The sequence below is a fragment of the Nothobranchius furzeri genome, chromosome 2 (assembly GCF_043380555.1).
Source record: "Nothobranchius furzeri strain GRZ-AD chromosome 2, NfurGRZ-RIMD1, whole genome shotgun sequence".
In the NCBI taxonomy this organism is placed as follows: domain Eukaryota; kingdom Metazoa; phylum Chordata; class Actinopteri; order Cyprinodontiformes; family Nothobranchiidae; genus Nothobranchius; species Nothobranchius furzeri.
In genome coordinates, this window is record NC_091742.1 from 53,601,415 (window position 1) to 53,620,441 (window position 19,027).

General features: G+C 44.5%; 13 non-coding genes and 1 pseudogene across 13 annotated transcripts; all 14 read left to right on the forward strand.

The window, feature by feature from the left end:
• Positions 1–380: 380 nt before the first annotated feature.
• Positions 381–499, forward strand: LOC139068230 (5S ribosomal RNA). The gene has a single exon (XR_011519829.1). It is a non-coding gene; the product is annotated as a 5S ribosomal RNA (ribosomal RNA).
• A 1,261-nt stretch (positions 500–1,760) lies between these two features.
• Positions 1,761–1,879, forward strand: LOC139068268 (5S ribosomal RNA). The gene has a single exon (XR_011519867.1). It is a non-coding gene; the product is annotated as a 5S ribosomal RNA (ribosomal RNA).
• Positions 1,880–3,139: 1,260 nt separating this feature from the next.
• LOC139068392 (5S ribosomal RNA) lies at positions 3,140–3,258 on the forward strand. Its single transcript, XR_011519991.1, has one exon. It is a non-coding gene; the product is annotated as a 5S ribosomal RNA (ribosomal RNA).
• Positions 3,259–4,520: 1,262 nt separating this feature from the next.
• On the forward strand, positions 4,521–4,639 carry LOC139068241 (5S ribosomal RNA). Its single transcript, XR_011519840.1, has one exon. It is a non-coding gene; the product is annotated as a 5S ribosomal RNA (ribosomal RNA).
• A 1,260-nt stretch (positions 4,640–5,899) lies between these two features.
• LOC139068180 (5S ribosomal RNA) lies at positions 5,900–6,018 on the forward strand. The gene has a single exon (XR_011519779.1). It is a non-coding gene; the product is annotated as a 5S ribosomal RNA (ribosomal RNA).
• Positions 6,019–7,278: 1,260 nt separating this feature from the next.
• Positions 7,279–7,397, forward strand: LOC139068250 (5S ribosomal RNA). The gene has a single exon (XR_011519849.1). It is a non-coding gene; the product is annotated as a 5S ribosomal RNA (ribosomal RNA).
• A 1,259-nt stretch (positions 7,398–8,656) lies between these two features.
• LOC139068227 (5S ribosomal RNA) lies at positions 8,657–8,775 on the forward strand. The gene has a single exon (XR_011519826.1). It is a non-coding gene; the product is annotated as a 5S ribosomal RNA (ribosomal RNA).
• A 1,260-nt stretch (positions 8,776–10,035) lies between these two features.
• On the forward strand, positions 10,036–10,154 carry LOC139068314 (5S ribosomal RNA). Its single transcript, XR_011519913.1, has one exon. It is a non-coding gene; the product is annotated as a 5S ribosomal RNA (ribosomal RNA).
• Positions 10,155–11,415: 1,261 nt separating this feature from the next.
• On the forward strand, positions 11,416–11,524 carry LOC139066577 (5S ribosomal RNA; annotated as a pseudogene).
• Positions 11,525–12,783: 1,259 nt separating this feature from the next.
• LOC139068270 (5S ribosomal RNA) lies at positions 12,784–12,902 on the forward strand. Its single transcript, XR_011519869.1, has one exon. It is a non-coding gene; the product is annotated as a 5S ribosomal RNA (ribosomal RNA).
• A 1,260-nt stretch (positions 12,903–14,162) lies between these two features.
• On the forward strand, positions 14,163–14,281 carry LOC139068273 (5S ribosomal RNA). Its single transcript, XR_011519872.1, has one exon. It is a non-coding gene; the product is annotated as a 5S ribosomal RNA (ribosomal RNA).
• A 1,260-nt stretch (positions 14,282–15,541) lies between these two features.
• Positions 15,542–15,660, forward strand: LOC139068175 (5S ribosomal RNA). The gene has a single exon (XR_011519774.1). It is a non-coding gene; the product is annotated as a 5S ribosomal RNA (ribosomal RNA).
• Positions 15,661–16,917: 1,257 nt separating this feature from the next.
• On the forward strand, positions 16,918–17,036 carry LOC139068176 (5S ribosomal RNA). The gene has a single exon (XR_011519775.1). It is a non-coding gene; the product is annotated as a 5S ribosomal RNA (ribosomal RNA).
• A 1,527-nt stretch (positions 17,037–18,563) lies between these two features.
• Positions 18,564–18,682, forward strand: LOC139068285 (5S ribosomal RNA). Its single transcript, XR_011519884.1, has one exon. It is a non-coding gene; the product is annotated as a 5S ribosomal RNA (ribosomal RNA).
• Positions 18,683–19,027: the final 345 nt, after the last annotated feature.

Here is a 19,027-nt window from a genome sequence, read left to right on the forward strand (position 1 = left end):
CGCAGCCCGAACAGGGGGGCGTGGGTCCCACTTTCCATGGGCCCACCACTCATAGGAGGGACAAAGGAAAAACGAGGTACTTCTCTCAACTGAGGTGAAGGTGGCCTTTTTGTACATCCAAATGTTAAATAATATCGTTTGTACTTTCTGAAGTCTGCGATGTGAACAAATTTGGATTAAAGCGCATGAACCTATTCTACTGTGTCACTACACAAGCTCCCCTCTCCGCTTTCGCCCACGGAGCCCGGCCAGACACAGCTCAAACTGGGGATGAGGGCGGTTTACTGGAAAGGCCTCAAATTGCAGCATTCCATTCAATGGCAGCCAAGGGCACAACTGTCTCTGCACCCATAAAACGGAGGACGGAAGGACGAGCCTTTGCTTACGGCCATACCACCCTGAACACGCCCGATCTCGTCTGATCTCGGAAGCTAAGCAGGGTCGGGCCTGGTTAGTACTTGGATGGGAGACCGCCTGGGAATACCAGGTGCTGTAAGCTTTTGTCCTTGTCTTTTGAGCCAGCAGAGGGTGCTGTTACGCACTCGCCCTTCTGAGGAACAACACCTTACAGACCTCAAACAGTTACAACAGCATATTGCACTTTTCCTTAACCCTTTCATGCATAATAGTCACTCAAGTGGACAGGTACTCAAAATTGTTATTTATTTATTTTTGCTATTAAGCACAGCTATTGAAGACTTTATTGCATTTGAGCACCTCCATTTGGACTTTGGTAAGCCAAGCCAACATATTTCATGTTCAGATTGCACGCTGTTCACTGAGGTGGACATGTAATAAATTATTTGTAAATTATACATTTTTACAAAAAATATTTGTTGAAATTTGTTTCATTCACACCTAAAGATGAATCAAAAAATTGTTAAAAAAAAATCATGGTTGAAGATTTCATAATTCATGCATCAAAGGGTTAACACAGAAATGTCAAAAAGCCCATTCCCTGGGGCAATCAGGTTTTAAAAGAGCGTTTCTTCTTCAATACGTTCACATTTTACTTCCCAAGTTGCAATAGAGAAAATCCAACTCATCTATCTGTGACTTACTTGCAATTCAGGGATCTAACTAAAGATTGTCATTAAGATTTCGTTCCGGAGCAAGGCTCTGCAGCCTGCGGCCATGATGGCACGTCGCAAGTCTTTGCCGCTACGCTACCAGCTAAAAGAAATGTGGGCCTTTTACTGGAATGGCATCAAAATGCACCAATAGGTCTTTTCCACAAAGACCCAAATAGGTTGTTGGAGAAACACATTGCAATTTATTGCTGCCAAACACAAGAAAAGCTGAACTCACAAACTAAGAAAAATCGGGCGCCAGCCGGCCGGCACCTGTTTGCAAGGATTTCACCCACAGAGCCCGGCCAGACGCAGCCCGAACAGGGGGGCGTGGGTCCCACTTTCCATGGGCCCACCACTCATAGGAGGGACAAAGGAAAAACGAGGTACTTCTCTCAACTGAGGTGAAGGTGGCCTTTTTGTACATCCAAATGTTAAATAATATCGTTTGTACTTTCTGACGTCTGCGATGTGAACAAATTTGGATTAAAGCGCATGAACCTATTCTACTGTGTCACTACACAAGCTCCCCTCTCCGCTTTCGCCCACGGAGCCCGGCCAGACACAGCTCAAACTGGGGATGAGGGCGGTTTACTGGAAAGGCCTCAAATTGCAGCATTCCATTCAATGGAAGCCAAGGGCACAACTGTCTCTGCACCCATAAAACGGAGGACGGAAGGACAAGCCTTCGCTTACGGCCATACCACCCTGAACACGCCCGATCTCGTCTGATCTCGGAAGCTAAGCAGGGTCGGGCTTGGTTAATACTTGGATGGGAGACCGCCTGGGAATACCAGGTGCTGTAAGCTTTTGTCCTTGTCTTTTGAGCCAGCAGACGGTGCTGTTACGCACTCGCCCTTCTGAGGAACAACACCTTACAGACCTCAAACAGTTACAACAGCATATTGCACTTTTCCTTAACCCTTTCATGCATAATAGTCACTCAAGTGGACAGGTACTCAAAATTGTTATTTATTTATTTTTGCTATTAAGCACAGCTGTTGAAGACTTTATTGCATTTGAGCACCTCCATTTGGACTTTGGTAAGCCAAGCCAACATATTTCATGTTCAGATTGCACGCTGTTCACTGAGGTGGACATGTAATAAATTATTTGTAAATTATACATTTTTACAAAAAATATTTGTTGAAATTTGTTTCATTCACACCTAAAGATGAATCAAAAAATTGTTAAAAAAAATCATGGTTGAAGATTTCATAATTCATGCATCAAAGGGTTAACACAGAAATGTCAAAAAGCCCATTCCCTGGGGCAATCAGGTTTTAAAAGAGCGTTTCTTCTTCAATACGTTCACATTTTACTTCCCAAGTTGCAATAGAGAAAATCCAACTCATCTATCTGTGACTTACTTGCAATTCAGGGATCTAACTAAAGATTGTCATTAAGATTTCGTTCCGGAGCAAGGCTCTGCAGCCTGCGGCCATGATGGCACGTCGCAAGTCTTTGCCGCTACGCTACCAGCTAAAAGAAATGTGGGCCTTTTACTGGAATGGCATCAAAATGCACCAATAGGTCTTTTCCACAAAGACCCAAATAGGTTGTTGGAGAAACACATTGCAATTTATTGCTGCCAAACACAAGAAAAGCTGAACTCACAAACTAAGAAAAATCGGGCGCCAGCCGGCCGGCACCTGTTTGCAAGGATTTCACCCACAGAGCCCGGCCAGACGCAGCCCGAACAGGGGGGCGTGGGTCCCACTTTCCATGGGCCCACCACTCATAGGAGGGACAAAGGAAAAACGAGGTACTTCTCTCAACTGAGGTGAAGGTGGCCTTTTTGTACATCCAAATGTTAAATAATATCGTTTGTACTTTCTGACGTCTGCGATGTGAACAAATTTGGATTAAAGCGCATGAACCTATTCTACTGTGTCACTACACAAGCTCCCCTCTCCGCTTTCGCCCACGGAGCCCGGCCAGACACAGCTCAAACTGGGGATGAGGGCGGTTTACTGGAAAGGCCTCAAATTGCAGCATTCCATTCAATGGCAGCCAAGGGCACAACTGTCTCTGCACCCATAAAACGGAGGACGGAAGGACAAGCCTTTGCTTACGGCCATACCACCCTGGACACGCCCGATCTCGTCTGATCTCGGAAGCTAAGCAGGGTTGGGCCTGGTTAGTACTTGGATGGGAGACCGCCTGGGAATACCAGGTGCTGTAAGCTTTTGTCCTTGTCTTTTGAGCCAGCAGAGGGTGCTGTTACGCACTCGCCCTTCTGAGGAACAACACCTTACAGACCTCAAACAGTTACAACAGCATATTGCACTTTTCCTTAACCCTTTCATGCATAATAGTCACTCAAGTGGACAGGTACTCAAAATTGTTATTTATTTATTTTTGCTATTAAGCACAGCTGTTGAAGACTTTATTGCATTTGAGCACCTCCATTTGGACTTTGGTAAGCCAAGCCAACATATTTCATGTTCAGATTGCACGCTGTTCACTGAGGTGGACATGTAATAAATTATTTGTAAATTATACATTTTTACAAAAAATATTTGTTGAAATTTGTTTCATTCACACCTAAAGATGAATCAAAAAATTGTTAAAAAAAAAATCATGGTTGAAGATTTCATAATTCATGCATCAAAAGGTTAACACAGAAATGTCAAAAAGCCCATTCCCTGGGGCAATCAGGTTTTAAAAGAGCGTTTCTTCTTCAATACGTTCACATTTTACTTCCCAAGTTGCAATAGAGAAAATCCAACTCATCTATCTGTGACTTACTTGCAATTCAGGGATCTAACTAAAGATTGTCATTAAGATTTCGTTCCGGAGCAAGGCTCTGCAGCCTGCGGCCATGATGGCACGTCGCAAGTCTTTGCCGCTACGCTACCAGCTAAAAGAAATGTGGGCCTTTTACTGGAATGGCATCAAAATGCACCAATAGGTCTTTTCCACAAAGACCCAAATAGGTTGTTGGAGAAACACATTGCAATTTATTGCTGCCAAACACAAGAAAAGCTGAACTCACAAACTAAGAAAAATCGGGCGCCAGCCGGCCGGCACCTGTTTGCAAGGATTTCACCCACAGAGCCCGGCCAGACGCAGCCCGAACAGGGGGGCGTGGGTCCCACTTTCCATGGGCCCACCACTCATAGGAGGGACAAAGGAAAAACGAGGTACTTCTCTCAACTGAGGTGAAGGTGGCCTTTTTGTACATCCAAATGTTAAATAATATCGTTTGTACTTTCTGACGTCTGCGATGTGAACAAATTTGGATTAAAGCGCATGAACCTATTCTACTGTGTCATCACACAAGCTCCACTCCCCGCTTTCGCCCACGGAGCCCGGCCAGACACAGCTCAAACTGGGGATGAGGGCGGTTTACTGGAAAGGCCTCAAATTGCAGCATTCCATTCAATGGCAGCCAAGGGCACAACTGTCTCTGCACCCATAAAACGGAGGACGGAAGGACAAGCCTTCGCTTACGGCCATACCACCCTGAACACGCCCGATCTCGTCTGATCTCGGAAGCTAAGCAGGGTCGGGCCTGGTTAGTACTTGGATGGGAGACCGCCTGGGAATACCAGGTGCTGTAAGCTTTTGTCCTTGTCTTTTGAGCCAGCAGAGGGTGCTGTTACGCACTCGCCCTTCTGAGGAACAACACCTTACAGACCTCAAACAGTTACAACAGCATATTGCACTTTTCCTTAACCCTTTCATGCATAATAGTCACTCAAGTGGACAGGTACTCAAAATTGTTATTTATTTATTTTTGCTATTAAGCACAGCTGTTGAAGACTTTATTGCATTTGAGCACCTCCATTTGGACTTTGGTAAGCCAAGCCAACATATTTCATGTTCAGATTGCACGCTGTTCACTGAGGTGGACATGTAATAAATTATTTGTAAATTATACATTTTTACAAAAAATATTTGTTGAAATTTGTTTCATTCACACCTAAAGATGAATCAAAAAATTGTTAAAAAAAAAATCATGGTTGAAGATTTCATAATTCATGCATCAAAGGGTTAACACAGAAATGTCAAAAAGCCCATTCCCTGGGGCAATCAGGTTTTAAAAGAGCGTTTCTTCTTCAATACGTTCACATTTCACTTCCCAAGTTGCAATAGAGAAAATCCAACTCATCTATCTGTGACTTACTTGCAATTCAGGGATCTAACTAAAGATTGTCATTAAGATTTCGTTCCAGAGCAAGGCTCTGCAGCCTGCGGCCATGATGGCACGTCGCAAGTCTTTGCCGCTACGCTACCAGCTAAAAGAAATGTGGGCCTTTTACTGGAATGGCATCAAAATGCACCAATAGGTCTTTTCCACAAAGACCCAAATAGGTTGTTGGAGAAACACATTGCAATTTATTGCTGCCAAACACAAGAAAAGCTGAACTCACAAACTAAGAAAAATCGCGCCAGCCGGCCGGCACCGGTTTGCAAGGATTTCACCCACAGAGCCCGGCCAGACGCAGCCCGAACAGGGGGGCGTGGGTCCCACTTTCCATGGGCCCACCACTCATAGGAGGGACAAAGGAAAAACGAGGTACTTCTCTCAACTGAGGTGAAGGTGGCCTTTTTGTACATCCAAATGTTAAATAATATCGTTTGTACTTTCTGACGTCTGCAATGTGAACAAATTTGGATTAAAGAGCATGAACCTATTCTACTGTGTCACCACACAAGCTCCACTCCCCGCTTTCGCCCACGGAGCCCGGCCAGACACAGCTCAAACTGGGGATGAGGGCGGTTTACTGGAAAGGCCTCAAATTGCAGCATTCCATTCAATGGCAGCCAAGGGCACAACTGTCTCTGCACCCATAAAACGGAGGACGGAAGGACAAGCCTTCGCTTACGGCCATACCACCCTGAACACGCCCGATCTCGTCTGATCTCGGAAGCTAAGCAGGGTTGGGCCTGGTTAGTACTTGGATGGGAGACCGCCTGGGAATACCAGGTGCTGTAAGCTTTTGTCCTTGTCTTTTGAGCCAGCAGAGGGTGCTGTTACGCACTCGCCCTTCTGAGGAACAACACCTTACAGACCTCAAACAGTTACAACAGCATATTGCACTTTTCCTTAACCCTTTCATGCATAATAGTCACTCAAGTGGACAGGTACTCAAAATTGTTATTTATTTATTTTTGCTATTAAGCACAGCTGTTGAAGACTTTATTGCATTTGAGCACCTCCATTTGGACTTTGGTAAGCCAAGCCAACATATTTCATGTTCAGATTGCACGCTGTTCACTGAGGTGGACATGTAATAAATTATTTGTAAATTATACATTTTTACAAAAAATATTTGTTGAAATTTGTTTCATTCACACCTAAAGATGAATCAAAAAATTGTTAAAAAAAATCATGGTTGAAGATTTCATAATTCATGCATCAAAGGGTTAACACAGAAATGTCAAAAAGCCCATTCCCTGGGGCAATCAGGTTTTAAAAGAGCGTTTCTTCTTCAATACGTTCACATTTTACTTCCCAAGTTGCAATAGAGAAAATCCAACTCATCTATCTGTGACTTACTTGCAATTCAGGGATCTAACTAAAGATTGTCATTAAGATTTTGTTCCGGAGCAAGGCTCTGCAGCCTGCGGCCATGATGGCACGTCGCAAGTCTTTGCCGCTACGCTACCAGCTAAAAGAAATGTGGGCCTTTTACTGGAATGGCATCAAAATGCACCAATAGGTCTTTTCCACAAAGACCCAAATAGGTTGTTGGAGAAACACATTGCAATTTATTGCTGCCAAACACAAGAAAAGCTGAACTCACAAACTAAGAAAAATCGGGCGCCAGCCGGCCGGCACCTGTTTGCAAGGATTTCACCCACAGAGCCCGGCCAGACGCAGCCCGAACAGGGGGGCGTGGGTCCCACTTTCCATGGGCCCACCACTCATAGGAGGGACAAAGGAAAAACGAGGTACTTCTCTCAACTGAGGTGAAGGTGGCCTTTTTGTACATCCAAATGTTAAATAATATCGTTTGTATTTTCTGACGTCTGCGATGTGAACAAATTTGGATTAAAGCGCATGAACCTATTCTACTGTGTCACTACACAAGCTCCCCTCTCCGCTTTCGCCCACGGAGCCCGGCCAGACACAGCTCAAACTGGGGATGAGGGCGGTTTACTGGAAAGGCCTCAAATTGCAGCATTCCATTCAATGGCAGCCAAGGGCACAACTGTCTCTGCACCCATAAAACGGAGGACGGAAGGACAAGCCTTCGCTTACGGCCATACCACCCTGAACACGCCCGATCTCGTCTGATCTCGGAAGCTAAGCAGGGTCGGGCCTGGTTAGTACTTGGATGGGAGACCGCCTGGGAATACCAGGTGCTGTAAGCTTTTGTCCTTGTCTTTTGAGCCAGCAGAGGGTGCTGTTACGCACTCGCCCTTCTGAGGAACAACACCTTACAGACCTCAAACAGTTACAACAGCATATTGCACTTTTCCTTAACCCTTTCATGCATAATAGTCACTCAAGTGGACAGGTACTCAAAATTGTTATTTATTTATTTTTGCTATTAAGCCCAGCTGTTGAAGACTTTATTGCATTTGAGCACCTCCATTTGGACTTTGGTAAGCCAAGCCAACATATTTCATGTTCAGATTGCACGCTGTTCACTGAGGTGGACATGTAAGAAATTATTTGTAAATTATACATTTTTACAAAAAATATTTGTTGAAATTTGTTTCATTCACACCTAAAGATGAATCAAAAAATTGTTAAAAAAATCATGGTTGAAGATTTCATAATTCATGCATCAAAGGGTTAACACAGAAATGTCAAAAAGCCCATTCCCTGGGGCAACCAGGTTTTAAAAGAGCGTTTCTTCTTCAATACGTTCACATTTTACTTCCCAAGTTGCAATAGAGAAAATCCAACTCATCTATCTGTGACTTACTTGCAATTCAGGGATCTAACTAAAGATTGTCATTAAGATTTCGTTTCAGAGCAAGGCTCTGCAGCCTGCGGCCATGATGGCACGTCGCAAGTCTTTGCCGCTACGTTACCAGCTAAAAGAAATGTGGGCCTTTTACTGGAATGGCATCAAAATGCACCAATAGGTCTTTTCCACAAAGACCCAAATAGGTTGTTGGAGAAACACATTGCAATTTATTGCTGCCAAACACAAGAAAAGCTGAACTCACAAACTAAGAAAAATCGGGCGCCAGCCGGCCGGCACCTGTTTGCAAGGATTTCACCCACAGAGCCCGGCCAGACGCAGCCCGAACAGGGGGGCGTGGGTCCCACTTTCCATGGGCCCACCACTCATAGGAGGGACAAAGGAAAAACGAGGTACTTCTCTCAACTGAGGTGAAGGTGGCCTTTTTGTACATCCAAATGTTAAATAATATCGTTTGTACTTTCTGACGTCTGCGATGTGAACAAATTTGGATTAAAGCGCATGAACCTATTCTACTGTGTCACTACACAAGCTCCCCTCTCCGCTTTCGCCCACGGAGCCCGGCCAGACACAGCTCAAACTGGGGATGAGGGCGGTTTACTGGAAAGGCCTCAAATTGCAGCATTCCATTCAATGGCAGCCAAGGGCACAACTGTCTCTGCACCCATAAAACGGAGGACGGAAGGACAAGCCTTTGCTTACGGCCATACCACCCTGAACACGCCCGATCTCGTCTGATCTCGGAAGCTAAGCAGGGTCGGGCCTGGTTAGTACTTGGATGGGAGACCGCCTGGGAATACCAGGTGCTGTAACCTTTTGTCCTTGTCTTTTGAGCCAGCAGAGGGTGCTGTTACGCACTCGCCCTTCTGAGGAACAACACCTTACAGACCTCAAACAGTTACAACAGCATATTGCACTTTTCCTTAACCCTTTCATGCATAATAGTCACTCAAGTGGACAGGTACTCAAAATTGTTATTTATTTATTTTTGCTATTAAGCACAGCTGTTGAAGACTTTATTGCATTTGAGCACCTCCATTTGGACTTTGGTAAGCCAAGCCAACATATTTCATGTTCAGATTGCACGCTGTTCACTGAGGTGGACATGTAATAAATTATTTGTAAATTATACATTTTTACAAAAAATATTTGTTGAAATTTGTTTCATTCACACCTAAAGATGAATCAAAAAATTGTTAAAAAAAATCATGGTTGAAGATTTCATAATTCATGCATCAAAAGGTTAACACAGAAATGTCAAAAAGCCCATTCCCTGGGGCAATCAGGTTTTAAAAGAGCGTTTCTTCTTCAATACGTTCACATTTTACTTCCCAAGTTGCAATAGAGAAAATCCAACTCATCTATCTGTGACTTACTTGCAATTCAGGGATCTAACTAAAGATTGTCATTAAGATTTCGTTCCGGAGCAAGGCTCTGCAGCCTGCGGCCATGATGGCACGTCGCAAGTCTTTGCCGCTACGCTACCAGCTAAAAGAAATGTGGGCCTTTTACTGGAATGGCATCAAAATGCACCAATAGGTCTTTTCCACAAAGACCCAAATAGGTTGTTGGAGAAACACATTGCAATTTATTGCTGCCAAACACAAGAAAAGCTGAACTCACAAACTAAGAAAAATCGGGCGCCAGCCGGCCGGCACCTGTTTGCAAGGATTTCACCCACAGAGCCCGGCCAGACGCAGCCCGAACAGGGGGGCGTGGGTCCCACTTTCCATGGGCCCACCACTCATAGGAGGGACAAAGGAAAAACGAGGTACTTCTCTCAACTGAGGTGAAGGTGGCCTTTTTGTACATCCAAATGTTAAATAATATCGTTTGTACTTTCTGACGTCTGCGATGTGAACAAATTTGGATTAAAGCGCATGAACCTATTCTACTGTGTCACTACACAAGCTCCCCTCTCCGCTTTCGCCCACGGAGCCCGGCCAGACACAGCTCAAACTGGGGATGAGGGCGGTTTACTGGAAAGGCCTCAAATTGCAGCATTCCATGCAATGGCAGCCAAGGGCACAACTGTCTCTGCACCCATAAAACAGAGGACGGAAGGACAAGCCATCGCTTACGGCCATACCACCCTGAACACGCCCGATTTCGTCTGATCTCGGAAGCTAAGCAGGGTCGGGCCTGGTTAGTACTTGGATGGGAGACCGCCTGGGAATACCAGCTGCTGTAAGCTTTTGTCCTTGTCTTTTGAGCCAGCAGAGGGTGCTGTTACGCACTCGCCCTTCTGAGGAACAACACCTTACAGACCTCAAACAGTTACAACAGCATATTGCACTTTTCCTTAACCCTTTCATGCATAATAGTCACTCAAGTGGACAGGTACTCAAAATTGTTATTTATTTATTTTTGCTATTAAGCACAGCTGTTGAAGACTTTATTGCATTTGAGCACCTCCATTTGGACTTTGGTAAGCCAAGCCAACATATTTCATGTTCAGATTGCACGCTGTTCACTGAGGTGGACATGTAATAAATTATTTGTAAATTATACATTTTTACAAAAAATATTTGTTGAAATTTGTTTCATTCACACCTAAAGATGAATCAAAAAATTGTTAAAAAAAAATCATGGTTGAAGATTTCATAATTCATGCATCAAAAGGTTAACACAGAAATGTCAAAAAGCCCATTCCCTGGGGCAATCAGGTTTTAAAAGAGCGTTTCTTCTTCAATACGTTCACATTTTACTTCCCAAGTTGCAATAGAGAAAATCCAACTCATCTATCTGTGACTTACTTGCAATTCAGGGATCTAACTAAAGATTGTCATTAAGATTTCGTTCCGGAGCAAGGCTCTGCAGCCTGCGGCCATGATGGCACGTCGCAAGTCTTTGCCGCTACGCTACCAGCTAAAAGAAATGTGGGCCTTTTACTGGAATGGCATCAAAATGCACCAATAGGTCTTTTCCACAAAGACCCAAATAGGTTGTTGGAGAAACACATTGCAATTTATTGCTGCCAAACACAAGAAAAGCTGAACTCACAAACTAAGAAAAATCGGGCGCCAGCCGGCCGGCACCTGTTTGCAAGGATTTCACCCACAGAGCCCGGCCAGACGCAGCCCGAACAGGGGGGCGTGGGTCCCACTTTCCATGGGCCCACCACTCATAGGAGGGACAAAGGAAAAACGAGGTACTTCTCTCAACTGAGGTGAAGGTGGCCTTTTTGTACATCCAAATGTTAAATAATATCGTTTGTACTTTCTGACGTCTGCGATGTGAACAAATTTGGATTAAAGCGCATGAACCTATTCTACTGTGTCACCACACAAGCTCCACTCCCCGCTTTCGCCCACGGAGCCCGGCCAGACACAGCTCAAACTGGGGATGAGGGCGGTTTACTGGAAAGGCCTCAAATTGCAGCATTCCATTCAATGGCAGCCAAGGGCACAACTGTCTCTGCACCCATAAAACGGAGGACGGAAGGACAAGCCTTTGCTTACGGCCATACCACCCTGAACACGCCTGATCTCGGAAGCTAAGCAGGGTCGGGCCTGGTTAGTACTTGGATGGGAGACCGCCTGGGAATACCAGGTGCTGTAAGCTTTTGTCCTTGTCTTTTGAGCCAGCAGAGGGTGCTGTTACGCACTCGCCCTTCTGAGGAACAACACCTTACAGACCTCAAACAGTTACAACAGCATATTGCACTTTTCCTTAACCCTTTCATGCATAATAGTCACTCAAGTGGACAGGTACTCAAAATTGTTATTTATTTATTTTTGCTATTAAGCACAGCTGTTGAAGACTTTATTGCATTTGAGCACCTCCATTTGGACTTTGGTAAGCCAAGCCAACATATTTCATGTTCAGATTGCACGCTGTTCACTGAGGTGGACATGTAATAAATTATTTGTAAATTATACATTTTTACAAAAAATATTTGTTGAAATTTGTTTCATTCACACCTAAAGATGAATCAAAAAATTGTTAAAAAAATCATGGATGAAGATTTCATAATTCATGCATCAAAAGGTTAACACAGAAATGTCAAAAAGCCCATTCCCTGGGGCAATCAGGTTTTAAAAGAGCGTTTCTTCTTCAATACGTTCACATTTTACTTCCCAAGTTGCAATAGAGAAAATCCAACTCATCTATCTGTGACTTACTTGCAATTCAGGGATCTAACTAAAGATTGTCATTAAGATTTCGTTCCGGAGCAAGGCTCTGCAGCCTGCGGCCATGATGGTACGTCGCAAGTCTTTGCCGCTACGCTACCAGCTAAAAGAAATGTGGGCCTTTTACTGGAATGGCATCAAAATGCACCAATAGGTCTTTTCCACAAAGACCCAAATAGGTTGTTGGAGAAACACATTGCAATTTATTGCTGCCAAACACAAGAAAAGCTGAACTCACAAACTAAGAAAAATCGGGCGCCAGCCGGCCGGCACCTGTTTGCAAGGATTTCACCCACAGAGCCCGGCCAGACGCAGCCCGAACAGGGGGGCGTGGGTCCCACTTTCCATGGGCCCACCACTCATAGGAGGGACAAAGGAAAAACGAGGTACTTCTCTCAACTGAGGTGAAGGTGGCCTTTTTGTACATCCAAATGTTAAATAATATCGTTTGTACTTTCTGACGTCTGCGATGTGAACAAATTTGGATTAAAGCGCATGAACCTATTCTACTGTGTCACTACACAAGCTCCCCTCTCCGCTTTCGCCCACGGAGCCCGGCCAGACACAGCTCAAACTGGGGATGAGGGCGGTTTACTGGAAAGGCCTCAAATTGCAGCATTCCATTCAATGGCAGCCAAGGGCACAACTGTCTCTGCACCCATAAAACAGAGGACGGAAGGACAAGCCATCGCTTACGGCCATACCACCCTGAACACGCCCGATCTCGTCTGATCTCGGAAGCTAAGCAGGGTCCGGCCTGGTTAGTACTTGGATGGGAGACCGCCTGGGAATACCAGGTGCTGTAAGCTTTTGTCCTTGTCTTTTGAGCCAGCAGAGGGTGCTGTTACGCACTCGCCCTTCTGAGGAACAACACCTTACAGACCTCAAACAGTTACAACAGCATATTGCACTTTTCCTTAACCCTTTCATGCATAATAGTCACTCAAGTGGACAGCTACTCAAAATTGTTATTTATTTATTTTTGCTATTAAGCACAGCTGTTGAAGACTTTATTGCATTTGAGCACCTCCATTTGGACTTTGGTAAGCCAAGCCAACATATTTCATGTTCAGATTGCACGCTGTTCACTGAGGTGGACATGTAATAAATTATTTGTAAATTATACATTTTTACAAAAAATATTTGTTGAAATTTGTTTCATTCACACCTAAAGATGAATCAAAAAATTGTTAAAAAAAATCATGGTTGAAGATTTCATAATTCATGCATCAAAGGGTTAACACAGAAATGTCAAAAAGCCCATTCCCTGGGGCAATCAGGTTTTAAAAGAGCGTTTCTTCTTCAATACGTTCACATTTTACTTCCCAAGTTGCAATAGAGAAAATCCAACTCATCTATCTGTGACTTACTTGCAATTCAGGGATCTAACTAAAGATTGTCATTAAGATTTCGTTCCGGAGCAAGGCTCTGCAGCCTGCGGCCATGATGGCACGTCGCAAGTCTTTGCCGCTACGCTACCAGCTAAAAGAAATGTGGGCCTTTTACTGGAATGGCATCAAAATGCACCAATAGGTCTTTTCCACAAAGACCCAAATAGGTTGTTGGAGAAACACATTGCAATTTATTGCTGCCAAACACAAGAAAAGCTGAACTCACAAACTAAGAAAAATCGGGCGCCAGCCGGCCGGCACCTGTTTGCAAGGATTTCACCCACAGAGCCCGGCCAGACGCAGCCCAAACAGGGGGGCGTGGGTCCCACTTTCCATGGGCCCACCACTCATAGGAGGGACAAAGGAAAAACGAGGTACTTCTCTCAACTGAGGTGAAGGTGGCCTTTTTGTACATCCAAATGTTAAATAATATCGTTTGTACTTTCTGACGTCTGCGATGTGAACAAATTTGGATTAAAGCACATGAACCTATTCTACTGTGTCACTACACAAGCTCCCCTCTCCGCTTTCGCCCACGGAGCCCGGCCAGACACAGCTCAAACTGGGGATGAGGGCGGTTTACTGGAAAGGCCTCAAATTGCAGCATTCCATTCAATGGAAGCCAAGGGCACAACTGTCTCTGCACCCATAAAACGGAGGACGGAAGGACAAGCCTTCGCTTACGGCCATACCACCCTGAACACGCCCGATCTCGTCTGATCTCGGAAGCTAAGCAGGGTCGGGCTTGGTTAGTACTTGGATGGGAGACCGCCTGGGAATACCAGGTGCTGTAACCTTTTGTCCTTGTCTTTTGAGCCAGCAGACGGTGCTGTTACGCACTCGCCCTTCTGAGGAACAACACCTTACAGACCTCAAACAGTTACAACAGCATATTGCACTTTTCCTTAACCCTTTCATGCATAATAGTCACTCAAGTGGACAGGTACTCAAAATTGTTATTTATTTATTTTTGCTATTAAGCACAGCTGTTGAAGACTTTATTGCATTTGAGCACCTCCATTTGGACTTTGGTAAGCCAAGCCAACATATTTCATGTTCAGATTGCACGCTGTTCACTGAGGTGGACATGTAATAAATTATTTGTAAATTATACATTTTTACAAAAAATATTTGTTGAAATTTGTTTCATTCACACCTAAAGATGAATCAAAAAATTGTTAAAAAAAATCATGGTTGAAGATTTCATAATTCATGCATCAAAAGGTTAACACAGAAATGTCAAAAAGCCCATTCCCTGGGGCAATCAGGTTTTAAAAGAGCGTTTCTTCTTCAATACGTTCACATTTTACTTCCCAAGTTGCAATAGAGAAAATCCAACTCATCTATCTGTGACTTACTTGCAATTCAGGGATCTAACTAAAGATTGTCATTAAGATTTCGTTCCGGAGCAAGGCTCTGCAGCCTGCGGCCATGATGGCACGTCGCAAGTCTTTGCCGCTACGCTACCAGCTAAAAGAAATGTGGGCCTTTTACTGGAATGGCATCAAAATGCACCAATAGGTCTTTTCCACAAAGACCCAAATAGGTTGTTGGAGAAACACATTGCAATTTATTGCTGCCAAACACAAGAAAAGCTGAACTCACAAACTAAGAAAAATCGGGCGCCAGCCGGCCGGCACCTGTTTGCAAGGATTTCACCCACAGAGCCCGGCCAGACGCAGCCCGAACAGGGGGGCGTGGGTCCCACTTTCCATGGGCCCACCACTCATAGGAGGGACAAAGGAAAAACGAGGTACTTCTCTCAACTGAGGTGAAGGTGGCCTTTTTGTACATCCAAATGTTAAATAATATCGTTTGTACTTTCTGACGTCTGCGATGTGAACAAATTTGGATTAAAGCGCATGAACCTATTCTACTGTGTCACCACACAAGCTCCACTCCCCGCTTTCGCCCACGGAGCCCGGCCAGACACAGCTCAAACTGGGGATGAGGGCGGTTTACTGGAAAGGCCTCAAATTGCAGCATTCCATTCAATGGCAGCCAAGGGCACAACTGTCTCTGCACCCATAAAACGGAGGACGGAAGGATAAGCCTTCACTTACGGCCATACCACCCTGAACACGCCCGATCTCGTCTGATCTCGGAAGCTAAGCAGGGTCGGGCCTGGTTAGTACTTGGATGGGAGACCGCCTGGGAATACCAGGTGCTGTAAGCTTTTGTCCTTGTCTTTTGAGCCAGCAGAGGGTGCTGTTACGCACTCGCCCTTCTGAGGAACAACACCTTACAGACCTCAAACAGTTACAACAGCATATTGCACTTTTCCTTAACCCTTTCATGCATAATAGTCACTCAAGTGGACAGGTACTCAAAATTGTTATTTATTTATTTTTGCTATTAAGCACAGCTGTTGAAGACTTTATTGCATTTGAGCACCTCCATTTGGACTTTGGTAAGCCAAGCCAACATATTTCATGTTCAGATTGCACACTGTTCACTGAGGTGGACATGTAATAAATTATTTGTAAATTATACATTTTTACAAAAAATATTTGTTGAAATTTGTTTCATTCACACCTAAAGATGAATCAAAAAATTGTTAAAAAAAAAATCATGGTTGAAGATTTCATAATTCATGCATCAAAAGGTTAACACAGAAATGTCAAAAAGCCCATTCCCTGGGGCAATCAGGTTTTAAAAGAGCGTTTCTTCTTCAATACGTTCACATTTTACTTCCCAAGTTGCAATAGAGAAAATCCAACTCATCTATCTGTGACTTACTTGCAATTCAGGGATCTAACTAAAGATTGTCATTAAGATTTCGTTCCGGAGCAAGGCTCTGCAGCCTGCGGCCATGATGGCACGTCGCAAGTCTTTGCCGCTACGCTACCAGCTAAAAGAAATGTGGGCCTTTTACTGGAATGGCATCAAAATGCACCAATAGGTCTTTTCCACAAAGACCCAAATAGGTTGTTGGAGAAACACATTGCAATTTATTGCTGCCAAACACAAGAAAAGCTGAACTCACAAACTAAGAAAAATCGGGCGCCAGCCGGCCGGCACCTGTTTGCAAGGATTTCACCCACAGAGCCCGGCCAGACGCAGCCCGAACAGGGGGGCGTGGGTCCCACTTTCCATGGGCCCACCACTCATAGGAGGGACAAAGGAAAAACGAGGTACTTCTCTCAACTGAAGGTGGCCTTTTTGTACATCCAAATGTTAAATAATATCGTTTGTACTTTCTGACGTCTGCGATGTGAACAAATTTGGATTAAAGCGCATGAACCTATTCTACTGTGTCACCACACAAGCTCCACTCCCCGCTTTCGCCCACGGAGCCCGGCCAGACACAGCTCAAACTGGGGATGAGGGCGGTTTACTGGAAAGGCCTCAAATTGCAGCATTCCATTCAATGGCAGCCAAGGGCACAACTGTCTCTGCACCCATAAAACGGAGGACGGAAGGACAAGCCTTCACTTACGGCCATACCACCCTGAACACGCCCGATCTCGTCTGATCTCGGAAGCTAAGCAGGGTCGGGCCTGGTTAGTACTTGGATGGGAGACCGCCTGGGAATACCAGGTGCTGTAAGCTTTTGTCCTTGTCTTTTGAGCCAGCAGAGGGTGCTGTTACGCACTCGCCCTTCTGAGGAACAACACCTTACAGACCTCAAACAGTTACAACAGCATATTGCACTTTTCCTTAACCCTTTCATGCATAATAGTCACTCAAGTGGACAGGTACTCAAAATTGTTATTTATTTATTTTTGCTATTAAGCACAGCTGTTGAAGACTTTATTGCATTTGAGCACCTCCATTTGGACTTTGGTAAGCCAAGCCAACATATTTCATGTTCAGATTGCACGCTGTTCACTGAGGTGGACATGTAATAAATTATTTGTAAATTATACATTTTTACAAAAAATATTTGTTGAAATTTGTTTCATTCACACCTAAAGATGAATCAAAAAATTGTTAAAAAAAATCATGGTTGAAGATTTCATAATTCATGCATCAAAGGGTTAACACAGAAATGTCAAAAAGCCCATTCCCTGGGGCAATCAGGTTTTAAAAGAGCGTTTCTTCTTCAATACGTTCACATTTTACTTCCCAAGTTGCAATAGAGAAAATCCAACTCATCTATCTGTGACTTACTTGCAATTCAGGGATCTAACTAAAGATTGTCATTAAGATTTCGTTCCGGAGCAAGGCTCTGCAGCCTGCGGCCATGATGGCACGTCGCAAGTCTTTGCCGCTACGCTACCAGCTAAAAGAAATGTGGGCCTTTTACTGGAATGGCATCAAAATGCACCAATAGGTCTTTTCCACAAAGACCCAAATAGGTTGTTGGAGAAACACATTGCAATTTATTGCTGCCAAACACAAGAAAAGCTGAACTCACAAACTAAGAAAAATCGGGCGCCAGCCGGCCGGCACCTGTTTGCAAGGATTTCACCCACAGAGCCCGGCCAGACGCAGCCCGAACAGGGGGGCGTGGGTCCCACTTTCCATGGGCCCACCACTCATAGGAGCATGGACGTAATTTTCACTTTAGAAGTGGGGGGGACACGGAGTGGGGGGTGGGTGGGGCTATCTTTACAGTATGCTCTAATGGGAAACAGGCTTCAACACAAACGGTTGTTTTCTGCTTGGTCCTAGAGCTCAACCAGTGTCAATTTAATATAGCGTAATATTGTTTTTGGATGGTAAAAAGTGCAGGGGTCAAAACTTGACTTTGGAAAAAGTGGGGGGGACATGTCCCCCCTGTCCCCCCCAAAAATTACGTCCATGCATAGGAGGGACAAAGGAAAAACGAGGTACTTCTCTCAACTGAGGTGAAGGTGGCCTTTTTGTACATCCAAATGTTAAATAATATCGTTTGTACTTTCTGACGTCTGCGATGTGAACAAATTTGGATTAAAGCGCATGAACCTATTCTACTGTGTCACTACACAAGCTCCCCTCTCCGCTTTCGCCCACGGAGCCCGGCCAGACACAGCTCAAACTGGGGATGAGGGCGGTTTACTGGAAAGGCCTCAAATTGCAGCATTCCATTCAATGGCAGCCAAGGGCACAACTGTCTCTGCACCCATAAAACGGAGGACGGAAGGACAAGCCTTCACTTACGGCCATACCACCCTGAACACGCCCGATCTCGTCTGATCTCGGAAGCTAAGCAGGGTCGGGCCTGGTTAGTACTTGGATAGGAGACCGCCTGGGAATACCAGGTGCTGTAAGCTTTTGTCCTTGTCTTTTGATCCAGCAGAGGGTGCTGTTACGCACTCGCCCTTCTGAGGAACAACACCTTACAGACCTCAAACAGTTACAACAGCATATTGCACTTTTCCTTAACCCTTTCATGCATAATAGTCACTCAAGTGGACAGGTACTCAAAATTGTTATTTATTTATTTTTGCTATTAAGCACAGCTGTTGAAGACTTTATTGCATTTGAGCACCTCCATTTGGACTTTGGTAAGCCAAGCCAACATATTTCATGTTCAGATTGCACACTGTTCACTGAGGTGGACATGTAATAAATTATTTGTAAATTATACATTTTTACAAAAAATATTTGTTGAAATT